Genomic DNA, 22,572 nt, shown 5'->3' with positions numbered 1-22,572 from the left:
TTATGGACTCAAACAGGTGCCTAGAGCCTGGTATGTATTGGGTTATATGTCTTAAAACTCGCAGTTTGTAAAGCTAAACATATTATATTATCAATAAAGATGTTGCAATTGTAAAAACGAAATCCAATAAACTAAGATCCATGACTATTATATGAATACTTGAACTTTATGTGGAGACATAAAAGTGGACCAGGTTCGAGTAAATAGTCAAAATGATCTATAGTATATGAATAAGGTTGGATGCCTTATTCTGGTAACACTATAAGATGTGGTCACTCTATAATTGTTACAACTTTTTGTAAGGTGCTACAAATGAGGTGATCCTGATTCGTTCATGTATTGACATGAGAAGTGGGGGTGTCCTATGCAATGAATTTGCGTAAGATCGGACCAAGAAATAAGTCACTCTTACTTTATAATGTTGTTTACTGTTTAAGATTGACTATTTCGCTGATGACCTAGGTAACTCGATCTTAATCTTGAGCTAACTATGAACTCCTGTTTATTCAAGATTATCCTTAGATTTGCATAGGCGAGAGTTGACTTAACAACTTCAGCTCAATAAGCCTCCCATTCTAGGGGTAAGACTGGGTACAGAGGGTGTAATAAGAAATTCATGCCTACCCGATTTAGGGATAGGAGAAATGTTATTCTCTTAAGTACTGAATCCAGGTCTTGAACAAGGGGCCCCATCCTCTCATTGGCCCGAGAGGGATCCAGTTTAGTGATTGGATCACAAACTAATTGTTCATTAAAGAATCAGTGGAACTTAAGGAGTAAGATGTAATATCGGGGGTAAAACAGAATATTGACCTAGTCGTTATTACGAACAACTTGTGAAGGGTCAACTTACTAATTATGGTTAAATTAAGTGGACACAAATATATCTACAGTGAGAAAAGTGCAACTATCGAGCTATAGTGGTGTGACTTGATAGTTAATGAATACTGATTAATTTGATCTAAAGAGTTTTAGCCAATTAATCTTAAATCATTGGAGCTCATAATCTGTAGTTCCATAAGGTCTCTCCACTAGCTCATAAAACATGAACACCTTGAATTAATAAATTAAGTGAATTTGGAATGATATCAATTTGAATGGTTCAAATTAAAATTAGGGTTTGAATTTGAATAAGTTCAAATTAAAAAATTAGGGTTTTGCATAATTATATTTGATATAACTATTTAATGTTTAATTTATCGAAATTAAACAAAATTGGAGAGTTAATAATATTTAAATGTTGATTTAAATATTATACATGAATATGATTCATGTTTAAAATTAGGTGTGTGATAAATTTAATATTTGTTATTAAATTATTATTTAATTAATTAAATATGTTTAATTAATTAAAAATCAAATTAATTTTTAATTTCAATTCAATTTGAGAAATCAAGTTAATTAATTATGAATTAAATAAATCAAATTTTAGTTAATTTTTTAAATTAATTAAAATTTCAATTTAAACATACAAAAATTGGAAATCAGTTTTGAGTGGGATCTTCCACATTTTCACAAAATTGAAGTGTTGCTCCCATATACACACACAAGTCTTGTTTACATACATGCAATTGAGGTGGCCTTGAGATGTCTCCTTTAGTGTCTGCATGAAAAAAGTGGATAAAAGAACTCCATTTTGGCTGAGGAACGAGAGGCTTATTGCTAGGAAAAGGTTGTCTATAGAAAGCTTGTTCATCATTTAAAACCCATTTTTTTCCTTCATAAATTCACTCCAATCTGATTTCCACCACTTAAATATAAGGCTGAGAATAATATAGAAGATCTCTTGATGGTTCACTGTTGAATTGGAGCTGTAATCAGGTGAAGAGTAGCTTGGAATTGGGCGAATTCATCAAAGGTATGTTGCTAAGAAATCCTCTTTTTAAATTTCTTTTTAAGCATGCTTTTAGAACTCAAATTAACTGTAATTAAAGTACTTGTTGATTATGTTTCCTTCCATTGCATGCTAGTAGATCCTAATAGATGATCATTAGATCCTAATAGTATGATCATTTGACTCAATTCCTTATGAACAACAGTTATAGTAGAGAAGGCGTTGATAAGACCTTGTTTGTGAAAAAATCTGAAGAGAAGTTTGTAATTGTCTAGATTTATATTGACGACATTGTGTTTGAAAGGATGTCATGAGACATGGTAGAACTCTGTGTGAGAAAAATTCAGAAGAAATTTAAAATGAGTATGGTAGGAGAACTATCTTGTTTTTTGGGGTTTCAGATTTAAAAACTGAATGTGATAATTTTTATCTTTCAGAGTAAATATGCCAAAAACATTGTGAAGAAGTTTAGCCTTGAGAAGACTAGTGTTAAAAGAATCCCTGCTCCAACTCATGCTAAAATGCCAAAAGACTCGGGTGGAACTCAAGTTGATGAGTATCTATACAAAAGTATCACTGAAATTTTACTATATCTAACAGCCAACAAACTTGATATTGTGTTTGTTGTTGGTGTTTGTGCCAAATATCAATCTTGCCCCAAGACAAGTCACTTGTTTAGTGCTAAAAGAATAATTAAATAAATCAATGGAACAAGCAATTATGGTTTATTATACACTTTTAATCCAAGTAGCTCTCTTGTTGTGTAACGACCCGACCCTTAGGTAAGGTCATTACTAAAATAAATGCATGCAAAGAATTTAAAACGACGCTCAGTTATTTGAAATAAATGCTAATTAAAACAAGAGAAGTTCAAAAGACATTTATTAAATACAAAAATAATAGGGTACCCATAAATCATAAAGGTTAATAAATAAATATGAAAAATAATTCTTAATAATAAGTTCAAACATCAAAACTAAACATTAAGAGAAACATGAAAAGAATTCTAAATCTCACAATGCGGAAGCGTAAAAACTAGTCCCAGTGGCTCGATCATGAATTCCGCTGCGTCATCGCCGGTGCATCTCTACCCTTACCTGAAACATCAACATAAGAAAGAATGAGTATGAAATACTCAGTAAGTAGCTCCACCACTGGGGTCAAGCTAGGCATCAATGTTCTCTAGATACCTGCATATGGCACATAAATACATGTAACAAATGAGAGACTGAGTCCTATCCTATTGTAGTTAAGTATGCTAAAAAAACTGGTGAATCTCGAAGAAAACACAAAACTGGTGAATCCCGGAGGAAACATAAACATGGTGAATCCCGAAGGAGACACAAAACTGGTGAATCCTGAAGGAAACACAAACTGGTGAATCCCAAAGGAGACACAAAACTGGTGAATCCCGAAGGAAACACAAACTGGTGAATCCCGAAGGAAACACAAACTGGTGAGCATCTAACTAATCAATGAGGATATTCACACAGTCTTAACGTTCTATGATTCAACATTGTACAGTTCTAAACATACATAAAAATCCTTGATACCATGGCTTCATCACATACACATAATTCTTAATAACATATTATACATCATCCATGTATAACTTATATCATAAATCCACAACATGCAAGTATGCCTCAACACCAGCAGATCAGACATCGACATATGAAAACACGTACTATCACATACTAACGATCAAGCACTTAGGTGTGTATGTAAACAAATCGGAATTTGTGCTAGAACATACTTTGATTCAGGTCAAACTGTCAATCAACATGCTAACATTTACCATAACACACACTTATCATGCTAGTATACAACTAAAGCCTAGCCCGTGGGCAGTTCCAGTGGTAAGATTACTTACCTTAATCGAAATTCCACAGATAAACTCCGACAACCAAACGATGACCTCGATTGGAAGTAACGACCCTACCATACGAATACAACCATAAAATTTCAGTCCAACAATAATTGCAAAACTTCATATTCAAAACCACAATACCCGAAAAGCTTACCCAAGGAACTTGATTAACAATCACTCCAAAATCTCGACTCCAAAATCTCCTTCTAACAAAGTCTAATTCCAACGAACGACAACTTAAAATCTTCAAAACATGAATTAAATGATTATTTAATCCAATAATCAATGGGTGTCAAAAATCCTTCAAGAAATCCATCTCATAACATTGACCTTACCTAAATTCAAGATTTGTTCAAAACCAAGAGTCAGCGACGGAAACTGGAGTTGAATGGCGGCCCCGTTACAGAAACTCGAGCAGCCCGTTGTAAAGATCTGTGGTGGCGGAGCAGCGGCGCGAGGGTTTGTAGGGCTGGACGGAGGAGTGGCACGCGACTGCAAACGGTGGCTCCTCCGATTCGGGCTCGAAGCAGGCGGCGGCGACTCGGACGGACGGATCCTCTGGCTGGGCGAGATTGGTGCAACTCCGAACGGCTCTTCGGCTGGGCGAGATCGGTGCGACTTCGAACGAACGGACAGAGGAGGGTATAGGGGAGTCACATGGCGCGGTCTGTGGGGCTGACGAAGCTAGTGACTGAGCCGACAGCGGAAGCAGAAAATGGGGGGGGGGGTCCTTTTTATAAATAATAATAATAATAATGATGATAATAATAAATAATAATAATAATAATAAAAGGAAAATAGTATAACTCTAATTAGATCCTTTCCTTAACCCACTTTATACTATTTAATTCCTTTCCTTTTTCCAAAAATAATTAATTCCTACCATAAGTTTTCAAATTGAATAATTTTTGAATAAATTCCACGACAACACTTAAATCCTCGCATTTATACTTTAAATTCAGAATTCCAAACATGCCCTTCAACTAAGGACAATTACTGAAAAGGAAAATTTTTTTCATTATTAATAAATAAATAAAAAGATGTGGGATGTTACAGACTGGCTATTGCGATGCTGATTGGGCTGGAAGCTCTGAGAACAAGAAGAGTACTTTTGGAGGTTGTTTATTTCTTGGGAACAACTTGATTATGGTTTAGCAAGAAACAAAAATGTATTTCTTTGTCAATAGCTGAAGTTGAATACATTGCAGCAGAGAGTAGTTACACTCAGTTGATATGGGTGAAACAAATGTTGTAAGAGTATGAAGACTCAGAATATGTCATGACTTTCTACTATGACAACATGAATGCAATCAATATATCTAAAAATCCTGTTTAGCATAGTCGAACTAAGCATATTGACATACAACACCATTTTATTCATGACCTTATTAAGAGTAAACAAATTATGTTAGAATACATTAGTACAAAAAATTAGTTCACAGACATTTTTATAAAGGTGTTAGATGTTGTTCCATCTGAGGCCCTAAGAGCAGCTTTGATCCTGTGTGTTCTGCAAGCATAGTAGTTAATTCTATGAGTCGATCTCAAAATGATCTTCGCCCATCTCATTTGGAAGCTCCAATGAGTAATCATGTTATAACCACCTTAATTGTGATTGTTGAGGACATAAGGAAGAGTAATTGCAATTTTATTTCAAAATTTCTTTTGAATTTGAATTGTTTGTAGTTGGTGTATGACAGGTTCTCTCGCGAAATTATAGGTGTCCTGTGTTCTCAACTATTTCAAAGTACTCATTTGCTTGCAATTTTTGTGATTTCTCTCTAGATGGTAAGCAATGGATAGGGAACAGACACCTCTGATTCTAAAATGGTGATAATCAAGGAAAAGGCTAAGTAAAGTTGCATTTTGAGGATGATGTTCCTCCAACTACCACAAATAAATATGGAGTTCATGTTCGAAGACTTCTCGTTACAAAGAAAGAGATTGAAGTTCCTCCTCTTACAACCAAACAAACGCATTCTGGTGCTGGACTTTCTATTGAGTCGAAAGGGAAGAAAAAGGTAAGTACCTTTGCTTTAACAATGACTAACCTTGTTGGATATAGAGTAGAAATTTATCCGGATAAAGAAAAATCTACTTCTAGTGACTCTTTAAGTCCCATGCATGGTTATACTGTTTTTCCTAGAAACCTTAAAGATATTGTTGAATCATTTGCTAATGTTTAAGAAGAAGTTAGGGTTACTGAGAGTAGGGTAGTTGTGAATGAGGATCATGCCTCGGCCTCTGCTAATGTAGAGTTGAATGTGCCTGAATTTGATGTAATTGTGCAAGAAAATGTTGTTGTTCCTGAATTTGTTGTGATTGATCAAGAAAATCTTCTTATTTCCGATGATCTTCTTTTAAATGAATTTGTTAATAAAGTGATTTATGAAACAATTACCTTTATTTCCACACTCTCTTTGACTAGTGTATCTGAAAATATTGTTGTTGATATGAATGTTGAAAAAGATATTCTTAATGAACATGTGCAACCTGGAGATGAAGGTGTTAATGCTCCTCTTAAGACAACTGCCATGATCAATCAAGAAAATGTGAATGATGATATTGTTGGTGATACATTGACTATTGATGAGAATTTAGAGGATGATGTCTTGTCTGATATTGCCTCTATAACTAGTAAACAAAAATTTGAGAAAGCCTCCAGCTTTGCCAATGAGTCTGCTGAAGATATAAATGATAATACTCCTCTTACTAAGCTTCATTCAAAGAGATATAAAAAGTTGACATTGATGTTAATGTTGATTTTGGCATAGATGTTGTAGCTGATGTTGATGCTTCTCCTATAACATCAAAAAATGTTTATGAAAAGTCTCAGTCTTAGGAAGATTCCAATTGGGGCTTCCATAGCACTCTGATAATGAGGACGCAGGGAATGTTCGTGTTAGTCATGCTATAGCAAAAGACAAAGGCAAGTACATGTTTTAATGTTTCTTCTATACCTTTGGATGGGGTGTCTTTCCACACCGAAGAGGGTGCTAGTTTGTGGAAATATATTGTGAAGAGAAACATTGTGGATGAAAATGAACTGTCAGAGCATACTCAAGAATGTCTTGTTCTCATGAAGTTACTTCTGGATATAGGTTTACAAAGAATAGTGTTGAATTTAGGGCCCTATTATCTCCAACTTGTTCGAGAATTTATTGTGAATTTGACCTCATAATTTGCTGATCCTACTAGTCCAGACTTCCAGAAAGTTCATATTAGACGTCATCCATTTGTTATATCTCATGCTTTAACCAACCAATTCCTACATAGGAATGTGTCAGCAAACGTGATAGAACAACGTCCATCTTTGAAGGACTTAATATTTGAATTAAATGATGGTGTTCATTCTTCATGGCCTAGGAAGATACAGTTGCCTACAACAATGTTTAGTGTAAAGTATGCCCTTCTCTACAAGATAGGAATAGCAAATTAGTGCCTTTATTCCTATAAGTCAGGCACTTCTGTATCTCTTGCTACTTTGATTTACCAAATTAGAACACGAGCTCAGTTCAACTATGGGGCATTTGTTCTGAATCAGATAAAGAGGCACATTGGGTCAAAAGCCCTTCGGTTGCCCATTTGCTATTCTCGATTGATATGTGACATTTTATTATTCCAGAAACTTGATTTGATTACATCTATTGAACCCATTGGCTCTTCTCCTAGTCTTTTCATTATTCATCCAAAACTCTTGCAAGACTACCATGTTCCTGACATTGATATCACCCCACAACTTCTCATATTAATGGCCCTAGTAAGCTTTAATTGATTCTTCATTTGGGAGTCGTATTCTTCAATTGTTAGCAAATGAGTCTTGTGACATTGATAAAATGGTAAGATACTTCATGAACGAAAAACTGAGATTGATGAAGTGATGCATGTGATACAGACTATTCTTTCAAGATCTGGTAGGGGTTCCTCTTTTTAAAGGCGGGATTGATTTTCTTTAAGCCAGAAAAGGGGAGACATGGAGTTGGAGATCTGGAGGAGAGCTCGATCTATCTGTCTTGGCTTGTTTTCGTCTCTTGGTTTTGATGACTTTAGTTTTGGTTGTTTGGATTGTTTATGTTTGGTTTTATTTGGTTGGATGAATGACCTAGTTTTTTTGCCTTCTATTGTAAAGACTTCTGCTCATTCAGTTGTTACTGTTGTTGTCTAGACCTTATTTCTGACAACTCTTATTTTGATGATTGATTATTAAATATTTTTCCTTAAAAAATATCAGTCAAAGGAGAAGTTTGTTGGAGATTTGTTGATTGTCTCTATATTTTTCTATGGAAATTTATGCTGGTTTTGCAGTTTTCACAAATGAAGTCTTAACATCTGCCTCAGACATGACTAATTTCTACCGAATATTTTAATTTCCTAATATGGAATTTATGAGTGGAATATTTTTATTTCTCAATTTGGAAATTCTCAACATATTATATGTCAGTGTTAACAATTAACATGCGGAAGCAATTAGGATCTTAAGCACTCTAACTACATTTTGAGAGATTAAGCATGCATGTACATAATAGGAGAATTAGAGTTTGAGAAAACAACCTTTGCAGATCTTAAAAAATCAGCAACTTTTTAGTCAATTTTTGATCACGAACTCGTTTTGGACTACCACTAGAATCTTCTCTGCTATTTTTCAGTCTTGGAACGGGTTGTGAGACCCAAATTGATGAAGAAATTCAAGGGAATTTTAGATTGAAAGATTGATGGTGTGAAGAACCTGAGAAGAACTTTTCTCTTCAAAATTTGGAGTTGCGTGAAGAAGAATAAAAAAAATTACACTTCCCTTTTATAAAATAAGTTCATGCAATCAAATTACATAAAATGAAGACACAAAATCAAGCATTAAGTGAGTTGGATTGAGTGGAAAAGTGGGATAAACCCACTTTCCATATTTTCCATTTTTAATTCAATTTTTCACAATTCAATTTTAATTTGAATTTCAAAAATGAATTTAATCTTTAAATAATAATAATTCAATAATTAATATTAAATAAAAATTCATTAATTTTAAATAAATATTAATTCTAATGATTAATTTTAAATAACTAATTAAATCGATTTAATATCAAATATTAAATTAATGATTAATACCAATCCCGAACATGAATCCTTATTCATTAATATAATATTTAAACCATATTTAAATATTCACAACTCTCTAATTTGTTTAATTCGATAATTAAACATTTAATTATATCATATATAATTAATAATAATTCCCTAATATAAATTTGAGTCAAATTCTTTCATCATACTGTTCTAAGGTTTAGTCCGATATGAGCTAGCGGTGGATCTAATGGACCTACAAATCATGAGCTCCAACAGTCTGAGATTAATCAGTTAAACTCGTTAACCCAATTAATCAACATTGGTTAACTACTGGGACACTCCACTAAAGCCCAGTAGCTACACTCTCCTCACTATAAATATAATTCTGACCATTTGATTTAACCATGATTAATAAGTTGATCATTCACAGATTGTTTGTAATCACAGCTAGGCCAAAAACATCGTTTTACCCCTGTAATTACATCTTGCTCCTTAAGTCCACTGATCATCTAATGAATAATTGGTTTGTGATCTAACCATTAAATCGAGTCCCTCTCAGGCCTTGGAGAGAGTGGGGCCCCTTGTTCAAGACCTGGAATCAGTGCTTAAGAGAACAACCTATCTACTAACCTTAGAAGCAGGTAGAAGTGTATTCCATCTTAAGAGAACAAACTATGTCCCCAGCTATCTACCTGGTCTTACCCCTAAAATGGAAGGTTTATTGAGTCGACAAAGTTAAGCCACTTTCATCTATGCAAATTAAAGGATAATCCTGAATAAATAGAAGTTCATAGTTAACTCTGGATTAAGATCGAGTTACTTAGGTCATCGATTTGAAATAGTCAGTCTTATCAGTTAACAGAGTTAAAAAGTAAAAATGACTATTTCGTGGTTCGGTCTTATGCAAACTTATTGCATAGGATGCCTCTATTCATATGTCTCTACATGAACGATTTAGGATCAAATCATTTGTAACACTTTACAACTATTGTAACAATTACAAAGTATGTCGCATCCATAATGTTCCGAGGATAAGGTACCCAACCTTATCCTTATACTTATAAACCGTTTTAGCTATTAGTTGAACTTGATCCACTTTTATGTCTCCACATAAATCCAAGTATTCATGCTATAGCCATGGGTTCTTAGTTTATTGGATTTAAGTTTTTACAAGTGCAATTTACATATTCAATAATATCTTTATTGCAAATAGAATATGTTCAAATGTTTATAAGCCACGAGTTTCAAGACATATAACTCAACAGTATATTGTTTGATATTTTCATTACTTATGATGCAACCTTATTTTGAAATGTTTATAAGCCACGAGTTTCAAGACATATAACTCAACAGTATATTGTTTGATATTTTCATTACTTATGATGCAACTTTATTTTGACAAAAATGAAAATATTTTCTGGAAATTATTTCATTAATTGGACACAATTTTTAAAAGAAGAATAATGATTCTCATTTAGGACTCCTTCATTTATTCATCATGAAAGAGTGTCTTTATTCTTGCTGCCGATTTGTGTAACATGACGTTTTGGTCTTTGCTCACTTTATTCCATTGTGTGTATCCTTTGGTTGATCATTCAAGAACTTGAAGATAACTTCTATCTTAGGGGAATCCTAAGGCATCGCTTAAGAGAAGAAATTCTCGGTTTTAAGGGGAGCCTAAGATTTCATTCTCAAGAAGGATTTCTCTATCTTAGGCAGGACTTAAGATTCGTCAGTGAAGGGAGTTCAATGAGTTACAAGGAATATAATTAAGCGGAGAGGAGTCTTACACACTATCAGATGTTGAAGTGTTCAACACTAATATTATCACAGTTAAGGGAGCCTAAGTACAAGTGAGAGGGAGTTTCACATCTAATAGGAGCCTAGGTGACTTGTGAGTGGGGCTCTACGTGAGTCATTGTAGTAGTTAGTACATTACAGATAAGTATTATGTTATAATTTCTTAACTCTTTAATATTAGTGGATTATCTTTCTTGGGCACATTGCCCCCCAAAAGTAGATGATTATCGTCAAACTGAGTTACCAACTCATGTGTATCCTATCTTGTTTTCTTGTTGTTAGTATTGTGACAGTGTTTGTCAATGCTTTTTGGTTAACATCCATATATATATGTCCACACACACTTACATGTTATTGCAATATGATTAGCTGATTTTATTATAGGCAAAATTTGAGCAACATAATTAACATGTCTTGTACTATATCAACAACATGTTTCTGCAACATATTTTGTATCATGCAGATTCTGCTTAGATATTTTTCCTTACATGTTGATATGTATAATGCATATTTATTGGATTGCTTTCCTAGCCTATGCAACATGTCCCATATTGACGTCCCAGAAGATGTTACATAACGAGTAGCAGATTCTATAGATTATTTTTTCCTTACCTGTCAATGTGTTTTTGTAGTTTTCATGGTCTGCTTTTTTTTTTTTTCTTGCAAATATGTTTTATTCCTTCATTGAAGATTTTCTCCAAGCTAGTGATATATATTGCAGTTTTATTTATTTTTAATGGTTAACCCCGTTTATTTTGAAGAGTGTAGGCATTATAAGTATGTGTTTTTGTTCAATGAAAAATATTCAAATACACATTTCTTATTCTTTGTAAACCTTGTCGTTGAGGGTGTTGCCAATTGTCTTCTAATTAGGTTGGAGTATAATCGTTGTTTGTATGTCATTGTGAATGAAAAAGAGTTTATTTCATACTTAAGGGGAGCCTAAGTTCCATTTAATTGAGAGTATCTCATACTAAACTTGAGAAAGAAAAGCTTATTCATAAAGGTGAGGGGAGCTTACACTTAGGGGAGCCTTAGTACGTTGTATTGAGGGATCTCATACGATGCTTAAGAGAAGTTTTGTTGTGGAAAGTGAGAGGTTCTCAAACTTAGGGGGAGCCTGAGTTGAAATTGAAGAGTAAGTTGTACGTGAATCATTGAAAATGGGGTCTATCAGATAAGTATTTCAATGTAATTGCTAAACTCTTTATATAATGAAACTTCTTTCCACTGGGGACACACACAACATCAAATTAGGCCTTTGATGTCAGTCGAAAACTGATATCATAGGAATACGATGTCAATCGCCTGATCGACATCAAAGAAGATGGTATTAAAGATGTTTAATGTCGGTCACCTTTGATGTCAGTTTTTGACCAACATATAGATAACTTTAATGTTGATTGAAAACCGATATTAAAATCAATCGATATTGAACACCTTTAAAACATCATCTTCGATGTCGGTCAAAGATCGATATTAAAGAATTCACTTGTCATTAATATCTATTTTGTGCAGGTAATGTCCGTCATTGTTGATTTATTAAAAAAAAATTAATGGTTGCGAACATGACTACCACAATATTTATTTTCCACGTATATGTATAGAATAAAAGTTCATGAAGCAATATTCTTTCATCTAACAATATGTAGAGCAAGTTTAGGAATTACAGATAAAATCAATACAGATATAAACAATATTTAGTATCATGCTATCATTAAAACATTAATTTAAAAAAGTAATATGACTATCAATCTCTTTACAAACTACATTCAACTTACTAAGATGAACAAAATTGCTATAATTATAATAAATATAAAAACACTCAGAATGAGACATTGTTTTCCATTTTAAGTGGAAACATAATTGGAAGAAGGAGAAAGACGTACAAGTAATTAAGAACGAAGAGGTAACATACTTAACCAGAATTAAACAAAATAATAACAATAAGTAGAAAAAATACAAAATGACAAGAAGGTTTACGCTTCTGTGGAGTGTAAATCACAGAACGCTTGAGTTGAAAGTCCATATTATCGCCTCTGGACCTCTTCATCTCTGACAAGAAATTTTTCCATCTTCAACAAAAAATCATGCTTCAACTTCAGATTAGAATTAAAATTCCTATACAAAAAGTCACCCATTCAACAAGAGTAAGAAGAGAATAGCATATCTAAAGTTTATAATTTTTTTTTTTTAACTAAAATACATTAAGGAAGACAAAGAACTCCTAACTGTAACCCCTTAAAACAATACCAACTTTTTGAATTTCATTAATGTGCATAGACAAAAGATTATGACATGATGGATATGGCTTGACTTGCTTTAGGTGCAGTAACCATACACATATATGAATATGAAAAAAACGGTTTCCATGATAAAATTCAAAGAACTGAAGGAAGAACAATCTGGACACAAGACAAACATTTTCAAAAAAGCTACCACCTATAATTTATTTCATTCTTGAAGACGCATATCAATAGCTGAATGGTAAAGTTCATGGAATACATAAAAGTAGAGTTATGTTTTCTCATAAAAGCTTAGGAAAATGGAATTAAGCTAAAATCATGTGACATAATCATCAGCTAATATCATGTGTTGAAGAAAGAAAACAAACTCTCATTTTGAGTAATTCATCTAGAAGTTGAAGTGGAATTAAGCTAAAAACATGGAGAGAAGAGCAGATCGCCATAATTGGAGTAACAAGAGAAAAACATACAAAAAATTTAGTAAAACTTTGAAAAGAGAAAAATAAAAGCAAAAACTTTCATCCAAACCTCTGTCAGATCACCTCCCAATATCCAGAATCCTGAGAAAAAAAAAACATATAAGAAGACTGTGTTACAGATCGCAAAAGCAAACATGAGATGATTTAGAAATAAAAAGAAAAAATATATGTGAACAATAGAGAAGGAAAAGAAAAGGAGAGTAAATCTAAGAGCCTTCAACGTAGCTCTGAACAATGTAGCTAAATCTGTTCAGATTCGGACAACCCACATAACACATTGCCTTCGACGGACTTCAAACGGACCTCGTGCACACGTTGCTGCAATGGAGCTTTCAGATATGCTTCGCCAACACTAGGTCGTAGTTCGTGGATAGATCTGGGAGAGAAATCGTTGGATATGCTTCGACGATGCTGGAGTGGAGTTCATGGATAGATTTAAGAACAGATCTGAGAGAGAAACCGTTAAACCTGCTTTGATAGCTCTGGAGCAGAATTCGTAGAGAGATCTAAGGACAAATTTGAGAGAGAAATCGTTGGTTATGCTTCGACGACGCTGGAGTGGAGTTCATGGATAAATCTAAGAATAGATCTGAGAGAGAAATCATTGGATCTACTTTGATGGCGTTGGGTCTGCTTCGAATGATGCTGGAACCGAGCTCGACGGTGCTTCAGCGAAGGTTGAACGACGATGGAACGACGGTGCTTGAACGAAGTGGAGCGAAGCTGTCAAATGTTTGAGTTGAGAGGAGTGGTGAACAATGAGAGGGGAGGGCGGCGAGAGATGTGTGTGCGTGAGAGAGAGAGGGTTATTTCACAAAAAGAAAGAAAGAGAGTTTCACAAAATTGAGTGAAAATTTAGGAATGCAGATTTTTAATGTCGATTTTAAACCGACATTGTAGTCTTTTCTATAATGGCAGTCAAAAACCGACATTAAAGATTCGTAGTTTTTTTTTTTTTTTTTTTCTTTCACTCCACCAGAATTGTACATCAGTACTTTATTTTTTAGACCGGCATAAAGGACTAATTTGTTTTAGTGGCAGTCCTTTAGATGTAGGTGATACATGCACTTAACCGGGTTACTAACTTATGTGTCTCTCTATCTTTACTATTATTATTTGATATTAAGTTATTATGTTTGTCTATCATCATGTTACAAAATCTTACTTGAGATTTGTATTATGTGTTGGAATCACTTTATTTTTTCACGTGTCAATCACAAAATACTGATATTTTGTTTATCTTTTGCAAGATGTTTTTCTTAAATGTTTTTTCACACATTATGATGTGCATACAGTTAGACATTTTATTATGGGTAAATTTGGACCTAATGATATATGACTCAAGGCCAACTAACCATTTTGAGCCAATAAGTTGATAGAATCCTAAATTGTGTAGGATAAGGACAAATCCATCTCAACATACCCTTAGGATGAAAAGGTAAACTCCAAGTTATTTTTCTTATAAATACATGTTATAACTCCATATGAGAGAACTTCAACTGGAACTTGATATGAAACTTGAACTTCTAACTTCTTTTGCATTCTAGATCTTTCTATCTCTAACTTTGACATCATAGCCTTTTTTCTCTGTTTGAATTTTGGCATTAATAGAGGGCACCGTACGTGAAGACAATAGTGCTCTACCTTTGTATTCCAAAATTTAGAAAAGCAAAGACTGGAGGTTGAATTTGTTCCCAAACTTACCAAAGGAAAAAAACCTTATAGTAAAAGACATTGAAAATTTTCACATTTATAATCATAAATCAAAGGAAAGACAAACTATAGGTGAGAAACATCTTACATTAAAAGAGATTGAAGAATTTCTCATCCATATTGTCAGAAGCCAAAGAAAAGACAAACTCTAAGAGAAAGTTTTAAGGTAAAAGACATTAGAGAATTTCATCCCATAGTCAAAAACCAAAAAAAAAAAAAAGAAAAAGGACAAACTTTAGACACTAAAACTAACAATATGATGAATGAATGCATGACACTAAGACCTTAGATTGGAAGAAAAAAAATAAAACGTCTTCAATCTTGAAGATTTCTACCCAATTACAGAATCCCAGATAAGTTTTTATTTCAAACTTGACATTTTCTAATATTGCATTGAAAATTGTTTGTGAGTTTGTTAACATAATTATTTTGTAATAATCATTTGTCTTCTTTGTAAAAAATCTTGTGCTCTAAAAAATAGTACTCCTAAGTTGAACTCTAAGCTTCCATCTAACAACTTCATCAAATCAACTTGGAAGTGGGGTTTAATGATATGGGTGAATTTGGATCTGACGAAATATGAGCCTAGAGCTAACTTATTATTGAGCCAATAGGTATATTCCTAACTTTTGTAATGTTAGAAGTATTGATATTGCCTAAATATATTTGTTTAAGATTCCTTCCATTATTTTCTTGGGCTTTCTGGAGTTGTCTATGCTCTTATCTCTCGTGGATCTTGTCTCAATGGTTGCTTTTCCTGTTGCCAAATTTTCAGAATATTTCCTTCCTCAGTTATCGTATTCTATAAAATATTTTATTTGAATTTTTTTTTCTTTTTAGTGAGTTGACGATTTTATGTGGAAATATTTTCCATCTTCCTACTGTGCTATTTAAGCTCAAGAAGTTCTTCTGCAGGTGCTTTGATTATTGTGTAAGTTTTATAGACTTCTTGCAAGATCTATATTGTTTCTTAAGAAGAAGCTCTTTATGCTATTTGTGGCGAAGTGTTCATCGCTTGTTCTTACTACAATTCACAAAGGTTGATTTGTTTTAGACGGAGCATAAGACTTTGATGATCGAGAAGGATTTCTCTTGCCTTAGGGAGAGCCTAAGATGTAACTCTTTGAAAAGGGAGTTCTCAAGACTTAGGGGGAGCCTAAGTTCTCATGTGAAGGGAGTTTACAAGTAGAAGGAAAGATATCATCAAGTGAGAGAGAATCTCACACACTTTGGGAGCCTAAGTGTTTCAACACTAATAGGAAAGCCTACGTTCAAGAGAGAGGGAGTCTCACATCTAGGGGGAGCCTAGGTGTTCAAAGAATTTGAGTTGTACGGGTATCACTATAATCGTTTTTATTTTACAGATAAGTACAACGTGCAATCGCTTGACTTTTACATATTAGTAGATTATCTTTCCCATGCACTCTGTCCCCCAGACATAGGTGGTTTATCGTCGAACTAGGTAACCAATCTTGGTATGTTTATCTTTGTTTTACATTTTGTTGTTTTACTATTGTCTTTGAATGTGCTAGTACGTTGTGTGAGACAATCATATAGAGTGCGAATAACCACTTTCCAAAATTTCAATTGATATCAGAGCGGGTCACTGATGTGTTGTGAATGTGATGAAATAATGGTATGAAATTGCGGTGGTGAATTATGCGTTGTACATGCAAGTTTTTCTAGTAAAACCCAAGTATAAATGTTACTAGGTTTCCTGGTAAGTCTAGGGTCGAATACAGGGACTACTGAGACACTATGTGCTAACGGATTTTTTTATTCCTTTGCGGTGACAAAAACAAATAAGTGATTAATGTGTTGTTTTAAGTATAGATAGTATACGGCGGAATTGAGTAAAGAGTTGATGACAATGAAAGTTACAATGAGTATGCGGGGAGCAGGTTGAGAAGGGATTTAGCTAACACTTCCTAAGATTGCGTTTAAGTTATGCGATCATGCTACACACACACAACAACATGTCATCTCTCAATGCAAATGTCATAGTTCTTAATTCTAGGACGCATGCGATGTATATGATAATATCGATAGGACTTATGTCTAAGCCTCTATTATTGTCTATGCAATGATGAATGATACACACATAAACAAGGTGCATGCGATGCATAATAGCAAACAGTACTTATCTCTAAGTTTCTATCTCTTGTTTATGCGGTTCTAATCTAGCTCTCTCAAGCCTAGATTCTAACCTGACTCTCTCAAGTCTAGGTTCTTTCTTTAGACTACTATCTCAAGTATCTCTAACGGGTGAAGGACGCATACATAAGACAAGATGATTGCATAAAGTGAAGATCTTAGGTCATGCTAGCTAAGTGCTTCTTAACTCATTCAGAAATTTAGCTACTCATGCGAAATGTGAAGAGATTGAACAGATGTTGAGATGCAAATTCCATTTTATAAATAAAGGCAGAATACAAAACAATAATGAAAAGTAGGGATAAGAAGCCCGGTAGCAATGTCTTGCTTTCCGAGACTTTTACACTATCTTTTACTCTACTCTGTCCAGAGAATATCCTTGTTTTCGCAAGTGTCGGCCCTCTCTCCTTGTTCAGCACTTTCCGGCAGTCTTTCGAGCTAACCAGGAATGATCTCTCGGCGTCTTCTTCTCTTGGCTCGCCTCCGCCTCTAAGTATATGAACAACTACAAAATATTGCTAACTAATTGTATATTCTATCTTCTATGTATATGGCGAACTGTGTAGAATTCAAACTCCTTTAATGATTGTGGCCTTCGATATTTATAGAGCTCAAGGTGAAGAAGCTTTTCTCTCAAATGATTGCAATGATGGGCGGTCATTAATTCTTCTATCTCATGCACTGATTAATGGTCACCGAAAAGTTGAATACACTTGCTACAGTGTGTCGTTAACGGCTTGTCAACTAAATTCGGATTCAACTGTCGTCAGCTTTTCGTCCCATCATGATTTATTATACTTTCACCTTGATGTGCCATCTTTATGCGGCCACCTTCATGAGCAAATTTTCGTGAGTGCATATGATCGCATGACTTTGCGGTCGCAATCTTTTAATGCGCTCGGGCGCCGAATTCCTTGGATCGCAATTTGCTTTGCGTCAACGTATTTTTCCTGCATAAAATGAGTAATTTAGCTGCTTTTATGCGATGGGTGCATACGATCACATTATTCTTAGTTTAACACTTTTGGACATGATATTATATTTTTACTGCCGCATTCCCTTATTGTTTTACTTATTTACACGGTAATAACGTGTATTTCTGTCCATTATCATACCCACAAATTTAAAACAATGTTTTTCCTCAAGCATAAACTAAAGATTTTCTTTAAAGAGTCAGCCGCCTTTTCCTTACCTAGATTTCTCGAGGTGCCTTATTCAAAATTTTATGAACCAAAATCTTCTTAATTTCTATCCTGGACTCTTCTTAAGATATTTCTAAAATTTAAGGACCGCAAGTTTAACCTTAAAAAAGACTTTACTTGTTTCCAGGACATCGCATGATTTATTTCAAAAACCTTTTTCACTCAGGGTGTTTCCAAATGATTTTTATCCTTGTGTAGTTTAGATATTCCTTTTGTTGACCTTGCGCTGATCCAAGTGCCTAGCCTTCATTTTGGTTTGCCCCCACGGTGTCATGCGAGCATCCAATTACGAGCAAGACACTCTTTCTCAGTCTAAACTCATGCCCATTTGGCAGCCGAGTTGCGATCTCTTTATTTATGTGTTGACCACGATTCCTACATTCGTTTTGGCTTGCCCCCACAGATGTCATGCGGACATCCAACTACGAGTAGGATCCGATTTCAACCTTATGATTTTTTTTTTTTTAAATGTCTAAAGGTAGCAAGGTTGAAAATAAATACCGGCACCCCCAAATTTAAATGCAGTAATGTTCTCATTGCTGATAGACTGAAATGATTCATGCAATGTTCTTAGGAAGTTTCCTAAAAATCAGTTTGAAAGAAAGCTGGTGGACCACTAACTTCTAGAAATATTTCATGAATTGACTGTCATAAAATTAAGTTGATTCTAGTACATGCGATTAGAAATAGAGGCATGTGTTTCATCATTGAAATCATAATTGATACGAAAAAAATGCGATGACTAACTAGAGTAATCTACAATTAATGATTGCGTCAATTAAAAAGGATGCGATGATAAAATTATCAAAATTAAAAATGAGATGCGAGAATGTAAAATTTGGAATAAACAGAGTCAAAGAAAGATACAACCCCCAAATTTGCTCTGTTGCCTACATCATCTGTGATCACATCCTTCTTTGTGGTGAGCTGATTTCTTCGATTGCGATGGGCTGAACTAACTGGTTGTGTTTTGTCGTTTATCACGTACCTCCACCACAATCGTTTACCACGATCGTTGCTAAAAAAATCAAGAGGGTCAAAAATATAAAAGACAAACTTGATTTTTTTTTTTTTTTTTTTAAAATAGGTGGTGTTAAAGGATATGATAGGGTAGAGTGAGTTCATGAAATAAAGATATAAAAATGATGCTTCAAAAGAAAAGAATTGCATCCCTGATTGTATTGCATGCTGCCGCAAAAACTGCCCATTTCTTCTTTAGTCAGGAATTCCTCAGATCCATGGAGGTTTTCTCGCGATGCAAGTCTCCTCCGTGATATATCTTGACTCTTTGCCCGTTGACTTTGTATGCGTTGATCCCGTCCTCATTGGATAACTCAACCGTCCCATGCGGGAATACCTCTTTGATTATAAATGGACCGGACCATCGTGACTTTAATTTTTCAGGAAAAAGTCATAGCCGAGAATTGTATAACAAGACCTTTTGTCCAACTTTGAGATTCTTCTCGCATAGTCATTTATCATGCCAACGTTTTGCACGCTCCTTGTAGATCTTGGCATTTTCATATGCTTAAGTTCTCCATTTGTCTAGCTCAATCAACTGAAGTTTCCTTGCCTCCCCTGCGGTCTTCAAATCAAAATTGAGTTTCTTCACTATCCACATTGCTTTGTGCTTCAATTCAAGGGGTAAGTGAGATGCCTTTCCAAACACCAGCACATACGGGGACATGCTTATAGGTGTTTTATAGTTGGTCCTGTATACCCACAAGGCCTCGTCTAGCTTCATGGCCCAATCTTTACGTGAAGGATTCACCACCTTCTCTAGGATCAGTTTGATATCCTTATTGGACACCTTGGCTTGGCCGTTTTTCTGTGGATAGTATGCGGTGACGACCTTATGGAGGATATTATACTTGATCAGCAGTTTGTTGATGATGCCATTGACAAAGTGGGAGCCTTCGTCACTTGTTATTGCACGTGGGGTGCCAACGAGTGAAGATATTTCTTCACAATAATTTGGAGACTATTGTTGCATCGCTTGCGGCACACGATACCGCTTCAACCCATTTGGAAACATAATCAACCGCCAACAGAATGTAGTGGTGACCATTTGATGGTGGGAATGGTCCCATAAAGTCTATGCTCCATACATCAAATAGCTCCAACTCTAAGATAATATTCATTGGCATCGCATTTGTGAACCCCGAATCCTAATTTCTCTACTTGAGTATGTTCCCTATTGAGATCAGTGTGGTGAGTAGATTGATGTGGAAACTAGTGTGTAATGGTAGAGAAAATGATAGAAAACTAGAAGAAATGAGGAAATTTGGAAGCTTAACTTTTGGGAAAAACCTTGGAAAATGTGGCTAAGTATAGAATTTTGTTGATGCGTTGGAAGGGTGGTGTTGATGCGTTGGAAGGATTGTTGGTGATTGCATGTGGCTGAAGGAAGAAAGATGGAGGTGATACGTTGGAAGGCAGCCCATGCGTCGAGCAGGCCAAACGCTGCCAAATGCCCTGCCCAATGCATCGAGCAGCCTCGGCCAGACGCCCTTGCCGAATGCATCGAGCAGCTAGCCAAGTGCCCCTGCCATGCATTGAGTGGCGATGCCTGTGCAGCGAGCGCCCTGTCGAACGGCCATGCCCATGCATTGAAACACCCTGCCAAGTATCAATGTGTCGCGCACAGCCTATGTGGCCGAGCGAGCGAATGATGGCCAGCCTATGCCGCACGTCCATACGTCAGGCGGCCAGCCTATGTAGCACGCCCATCCGTCGAGCGACTAGCCTATGCAGCATGCCCATACGACGGTGGCCAGCGCCCATGCCAAGGAAGCCGTGCGATGCTACCTAGTGAGCCATTCGTCGAGGATGGGTGGTCACCCTATGTGTTGGTGATGGCTAGCTCTTGCGATGGATAAGTTGGATTGCTATGGTAGTGAATTGGCTTGCTATGCGTTGATTATAGGCTATGTATTAAGTATGGACTATGCGTTGAACATCCAAGAGTTGGACGCATATAAAGAATGAGATCATCTAAAAAACGTCATCAAACCATGTGTCTTCTTGGGAGGAAGCCTTAAGCCTTAAGAATTTGAGGTGGTTGCATCAGATTGGAAGCTCATGCGTTGGCAACATGGGAGAAAGACACTTAGATTGCGCTGATAAAAAAGATGTGTTGGCAGTGTGAGGGAGAAACACTTGGACATGCAGCCAAGTAGGTGGTGTCGACTTTGGAGAAGGTTTGGATGCCTATAAATAGGGCCAGAAGACTTCATTTTCAGACCACAATTCAAAAATACAGTAAAAAGAGTGGGAGAGTTGAGCAAACCTTTGGATGAGAAGTTCTCCTAATTTACTCGTGCGTTTGGAGTGATTTCAAAGCCACCTGAAAGCTCTGGAGTTCTAGTTTTCATGGTAGGACTGGAAACTGAGAAGAAGATAGAAGGGTCAGGCTGTCGTATAAGCTTGGGCCAGTCTTGAAGATTTTGAGATTCCAGCCAAACCATGAGAATTTATGAGCTCAAATTTTAGGGTAAGCTTCTTGAGACAATTTAGAATATGTTTGTAGAAGGAAGTATCTCAAAATAAGGTCTAAACTATTAGTAATCTGAGCAATAAGTTGAATCTGAATTCTAGGGGTGAAAAAGAGAGCCCGAGGTAGAAAAGAACTACTAGAGTGAAAAGTTCCTAAGCGATTGAGGTGAGTGACTAAAAAATTTTGACTAAAATGTTTGAATTACAATGTTTTATAGAAAGCATATTTTAAAGAAGATTATTCTCATGCCAGCTAGTTTTATAAAGTGATTTCCAAGCAAACCATGAGTTATGTTTTAAACGCATGCATGTGTGGGAAGTTTGTTGAAAAGCTATCTATATGTGTTAAATATACCCAACATGCGTTAGTATCTTTAAAGCCATGTTTTTATATGTGTTATACTTTACATGCTTTAAAGAGAAAGTCATTTATGACTACTTTTACTTAAAAACGCGATACCGAAGGACATTTAAGAAGGTATCTAGCCAACTAGATACTGAAGGACATTTGAGAAGGTATCTATTGGTACTGAAGGACGTTTGAGAATGTACAAAACCAACCGGATACTAAAGGGCATTTGATAAGGTATCCTAGTAGCTCGATACAAAAGGACATTTGAGAAGGTATCTGAGTAGAAGTACCTAAGGTATGACGGTACTTAGTATGGCCATGTGCATGTAGGTAGATAGAGTAAGAGATTGAGAAAAAGGGTTCTCTCTT

General features: G+C 35.3%; 1 long non-coding RNA gene across 1 annotated transcript; it reads right to left on the bottom strand.

Annotated features, from left to right (window-relative positions):
* Nucleotides 1-12,985: 12,985 nt before the first annotated feature.
* LOC150038777 (uncharacterized) lies at nucleotides 12,986-14,095 on the bottom strand. Its single transcript, XR_016528146.1, has 2 exons — nucleotides 13,557-14,095; nucleotides 12,986-13,368 (listed from the first exon to the last, which is right to left on the bottom strand). It is a non-coding gene; the product is annotated as an uncharacterized LOC150038777 (long non-coding RNA).
* Nucleotides 14,096-22,572: the final 8,477 nt, after the last annotated feature.

This window comes from Benincasa hispida, chromosome 1 (genome assembly GCF_027475165.1).
Source record: "Benincasa hispida cultivar pf3 chromosome 1, pf3_genome.v1.1, whole genome shotgun sequence".
Classification (NCBI taxonomy): domain Eukaryota; kingdom Viridiplantae; phylum Streptophyta; class Magnoliopsida; order Cucurbitales; family Cucurbitaceae; genus Benincasa; species Benincasa hispida.
This window is presented reverse-complemented; position numbering and strand designations above follow the sequence as displayed.